This window comes from Dipodomys merriami, unplaced genomic scaffold, assembly GCF_024711535.1.
Source record: "Dipodomys merriami isolate MVZ:Mamm:240054 unplaced genomic scaffold, mDipMer1.0.p SCAF_801, whole genome shotgun sequence".
NCBI lineage: Eukaryota > Metazoa > Chordata > Mammalia > Rodentia > Heteromyidae > Dipodomys > Dipodomys merriami.
Window position 1 is genome coordinate 64,946 of NW_027206404.1, and position 5,289 is coordinate 70,234.

Sequence of the window (5,289 nt, forward strand, 5' to 3'; positions counted from 1 at the left end):
AATCATACTATAGAATTGTATTAAGAGTTTCCCTGCGATGTGTTATAATTTGTTGTAAGATGCTATGATGTATACAAAGTCCCTGCCTTCCCTAAAAATTGTATAAAAAGTACTACAACCCTGGTCTCGGGGCCTCTCAGCGTCATGGGCTGTGGGGGGACCAAGTTCCAGCTTGCAATAAAGACTCCTTTGCTTTTACATTGTTGATAGTCTCTGGTGGTCTTTTGGGTAAGGATTCCAAATTCAGTTTTACATTTGGTGCATTGGCCAGGAATCCCCCCAAAGCCCACCCAGACGCCTTAACCAAGGAGTCATGAGAAGCCCGGCAAGTAAGTAGAGGCATTGCCATTCTGAAATCATCTGGTATTTGAGTTCCCTGCAGGTTCTGTATTGGGGTTGGCAAGAGGTCTTGGCGGACGTGCTATAAGACAGCCAACGGGGCCAGTGGGAGTTGTCCCTCAGATCTCCTGGGGGGTAAACTATCCACTAGTGCAGAAGCTTGAGTCTGGCACTTTCTGACTGATAGTTTACAGGGTAGGCTATCCACTAGTGCGGGGTCCGGCACTTTCTGACTGATAGTGTACAGGGTAGACTGTCAACTAGTGTGGACATTTGGGCCCATTTGTAGTCCAGCACTTTCTGACTGACAGTCTACAATGCAAATGCTGTGAACATGTCTTGTCTCAGGGTTCAGTGTTTTGTCTGTGTGTCTTTTGGAATTCTTGGAATGTTTCTTCTCCCAGATTCATCCTGATGCAAGGGCTCAGAGGAGACTGGCTAACACCCCCTTAATATCTGTTTCTCTCTAGCTCCTTCTTTTTTTTATGAAACTGCCACTGACCACCTGCAAGTGGCACCAGCAAGATCTTAGCCTCGGGCCTTAGCCCAGGGGGTCTGAGTACGGGGGAGAACCTGTCAGTCTGAGGGGACAGCCACTAGGAACTTCTTTCCCTTGCCCCAAGAGGACTGGGAATTCTCCTCTGCCTTGGAAGGCTCCTGGGTCAATGTTTGCAGGAATCTAAAAGAAAAATCCTCCCAAGGTGAGTAGAGGGGGTCCGAGTCCCCTGGTAAGTGAGTGGTGTTGAGATGTTGCCCCATTCACTGAGACCTGATTTTGTCTTTGTGGCCACTTGTCTGTCTTGTTTACTTTGGTGTGTTTTCTGTTCTATGTTTTCTGAGGTAGGGAAGTTCTGGGTGAGAGTGGCAGGCTCACTCAGCAAACTCTGGATTCAGCTTGAGAACAGCACAAATTTCTGGGGGCCCATTAGTCCCCAACTCAGCCTTTGGTTGTTGTTTTGTCTAGTTCCGTTTTAGAATTGGTACCAGTTTTAAATGTGAATCCTTGGTTTTTGTGTTTATCAGTGTTTTTGATATTTATTTGAACATCTCTGGGGGAATAAAAGTCTCAGCCTCTGGCTGGGCTTGGTCACAGACCTGCTAAGTCTCCCTCCCCCCTTCTTTTGTTACAGCAGCCAAGAGGAGGGGCATGGACAAGCCTCAGGTGCACCTTCTCCTGGTGGAGGCTGCTGGAGAGGTTAGGGTGTAGATAGCAGTGAGCCTGATCTGGACTTTCAGCTGCTCCAGACAGCTTAACAATTTGTAAAGTGCTTTTGTCAAAATTGGGTAAAAATCAGGCCCATTCAGTTTCAGGTGACCCCCTCACCCAGCCCTCCTCCAACAGAAGGGATTCAAAAGACTGATTAGTGAAATACCTTGCTAAACAAGCAAGCCCTGGAAAAATGAAGCTCAACAAAGGTACTTCGTTTAAAAGAAATATTGTCTTAAAATTTTTTTAAAAACTTTAGAAAATGTACGTACAACTGATTTTGATTTTTTGTGTGCTTTAAGATCTGTGTGTTTTGTATGTGTTTATGAACATGTTCAAGATAAGAGTTGTCAGCATGCTGTAACAATGGGTGAGTTTAAGTTTAAAATTCAAAAGGTTATGAGGTTTGGACATTACCAAAAATTTTAAGGAATCTTCACATTGTTTTTAACGGCTTTTTAAGGATTCTTTAACTTAAAAATTAGAAAATCTGGTGTTGAGTTCTAATTTTATTCCCTTGTGGTCAGAGAGAATGCAAGGTTTCTGAATTTGGACAAGTTTGCTTTGTGGCCTAAAATGTGGTCTATTTTAGAAAATGTTCCATGTGCTGTTGAGAAAAACGTGTATTCTTGTGGAGAGCTGCGGGAGCCACGACCAAAGACGGCCAGGCAGTAAGGCGTGGCCGCAAAAGCAACATTGTAGCTCCTTGGTAAGATGGCGCTGGCTCCCGCCTTCTGTCTTCCCGGTGACAAGTGCTCTCTGTAAAAACAACTCCTTATATGGCTATGACTTGGCTCCTAGTTTGCTTCCGTGTTTGCGACCCTATCGGTATATGCCACGTGGTGCTTCAGGATTTGCCATCCAGGAGACTTATAACCAGAGCGCGGGGGCGGGGGGGGGGGGGGGGAGACAGAGAAGCAGGAAGAAGCGGGCAGAAGAAGCAGGAGAGAAGATGTTGTAAAAGGTCCTGAATAAACCACATTGTGTCTTCCTTGCTGGTCGAGGTGGTCGCGACATATTCTTATGCTGCTGGGTGAAATTTTCGGCAGATGTCTGTTAAATCTAGTTGATCTTTGCAGTTGTTTAGATCTGCGGTTTCTTTGTTGAGTTTTTGCTGAGTTGATCTATCTAGTTGGGAAAGTGGTGTGTTAAAATCCCCAACAATTAATGTCTTTGGATCTATGTAGGATTTGAAGGAAAGTAGTGTTTCTTGGATAAATTTGGGTGCTCCGTTGTTTGGTGAATAGATATTTAGAATTGTAATATCCTCCTGAAGGAGAGATCCCTCAATTAGTATGTAGTGACATTCTTTGTCTCTTCTCACGAATTTTAATTTGAAGTCTATTTTATCTGATATTAGGATTGCAATTCCCGCCTGTTTATGGGGGCCATATCACCTTGCACCAGAATCAACTCCAAATGGATCAAAGACCTCGAGTCAAAGCAGACACTCTGAAAACATTACAGGATGCAATAGGAGAAATGCTAGGTCTCCTTGGCACAGGCTGAAAATTTTTTAATAGAGACCCAGAAACACAACAAATCAAAGAAAGGTTGGACAAATGAGATTGCATGAAGTTAGAGAGCTTCTGCATGGCAAAGGACATAGCTAGCAAGATCAATAGAAAGCCTACGGATTGGGAGATCTTCACTAGCCATACAATGGACAAGGGTCTCATATCTAAAATATACCTGGAACTCAAAAAATTAAATCCCCCGACAACAAATCCTCAAAGAAACAACTGCCCAATAACTAAGTGGGCTAAAGACTTAAAGAGAAACTTCTCTGAAGAGGAAAGAAAGATGGCCAATCAACACATGAAGAAATGCTCAACCTCTCTAGCCATAAAAGAAATGCAAATCAAAACAACATTGAGATACCACCTCACTCCAGTTAGAATGGCTGAAATCAAGAACTCTAAAAACAACAGATGCTGGAGGGGATGTGGACAGAAGGGAACCTTACTGCATTGTTGGTGGTCATGTAAAGTTGTTCAACCACTTTGGAAAGTAGTATGGAGGTTCGTCAAAAGACTCCACATAGAGCTCCCATATGACCCAGCAATCACACTTTTGGGCATTTACCCAAAAGTATACAAACAAGACCACCAGCACGACTATGTTTATTGGAGCACTATTTACTATAGCTAAGTTATGGAACCAACCCAGATGCCCCTCAGTAGATGAATGGGTCAAGAAAATGTGGTATATATACACAATGGAATTCTATGACTCCATCAGAAAGAATGACATTGCCCCATGTGTTAGGAAATAGAAAGACTTGGAAAAAATTATATTAAGTGAAGTAAGTCAGGTCCAAAGAAACATAGGTCCCATTGTTTCCCTTATTTGCAATATCTAGTATATGTCTGAGTCAAGCAGAAAAGGTCAGATCAGGTGATGTTAGGAAAATGAACTCTAAGATATGTATTCAAATGTGTTTTTTTCTTTCATGCATTTGTTTCTAATGCATTTATAAGATTATTTCTTTGTTGCTTTGTATGTCCCTCCCCCACAGTATAACCCCTGCTTTCACTGTATTTGATGTCGGTATAATTTTTGGAGGGGAAGGGGAAAAACAAGTCGTTTAAATAAGGATACAGGTGGACCCGTTGCAACAATGAAAAGTACAAGTTTTCATGTGGAAAACCAACTTTACAACTTTGTTGTGGGGGGGAGGGGCAGGAAGGATTGGGTGGGGGGGTGGGGGGAGGCTGGGAAGGGATGGAAAGGGGAAACAAAGGAGGAGGCTACAATGCTTGATAAGAAATGTACTCATTATCTTGCCCATCTAATTGTAACCCCTCTGTACAGTATTTTCACAATAAAAATAAATAAAAATTAAAAAATTAGAAATCTGGTATTTTAAAATCTAATATTTTAAAATGCATAAGGCTGTTTATACTGTAATCAAGATATCTGGCTTAACACAAATACATTGGCTGTTTGGAATTTAGTTCCTTGGCTAAAATTTGGGGATAAATATTAGAAATTTAAGTGTAAAGGTTAGTTTAACACTGTCAAAGATGTTACCTGTTCTGTCTGTCTAAAACTGTGTATTTCATTCGAGAACCAAGAGATAAGAAAAGGGAAAACTTAGAAACCAACAGAAGACCTGTCTTTAGGGGTGAGGAGTGAACAGGCAGAAGTGCAGTTCAGCTGGTCATGTATGGTGGGACAGGCCCTGAGGAAGTCCACAGATAATGGGACAGGCCCTGGGAGGAGTCCATGCATGGTGAAAGGGGGCAAGCTGGCACAAAGGCAGTTCACCTAACACTAAAGAGTTGGCTTAGGTACGTGCCCATTCCATAGGAGGGGCCAAGTGGCCCATCTTTGTTCTGTCCCTTTTCCCTACAGATTGACACTGGAAACATGATTGTTAAAATGAGTGATGTGATGATCTGATTAGTATTGCTAAAACTGCCCCTTGGACTTAAAAAGAGGGTTAAAAAGTTTATTTGTATAATGTGATTTGCTTTCAATGATGTTCTACAAGTAGTATATGTTTCTAAAAGTCATAAGAGTGTTATGTCTAGCTTCTTGGTACAGTGATGGTGATTGTAATTCTTGCATTAAGGAAAAATTGACATTTAAGTTTAAAAGTTTTAGTGTGTATCTGTTTTAAAACAAGCAGCCAAGAGACAATGAATGACACTTTGCCTCAAGATTTTAAGAGATTTTTTAAAATGCAACTAAAAACTAATGTATAGAATATTAAAAAGGAGATTAATAGGAGGCTTAAA

The 5,289-nt window shown here is 41.7% G+C and overlaps 1 long non-coding RNA gene across 1 annotated transcript; it reads left to right on the top strand.

Annotated features, from left to right (window-relative positions):
• The first annotated feature begins 1,594 nt into the window (after positions 1 to 1,594).
• LOC138819625 (uncharacterized) lies at positions 1,595 to 4,223 on the top strand. The gene is made up of 3 exons (XR_011369529.1): positions 1,595 to 1,755; positions 2,139 to 2,255; positions 2,907 to 4,223. It is a non-coding gene; the product is annotated as an uncharacterized lncRNA (long non-coding RNA).
• The last annotated feature ends 1,066 nt before the right edge of the window (positions 4,224 to 5,289 follow it).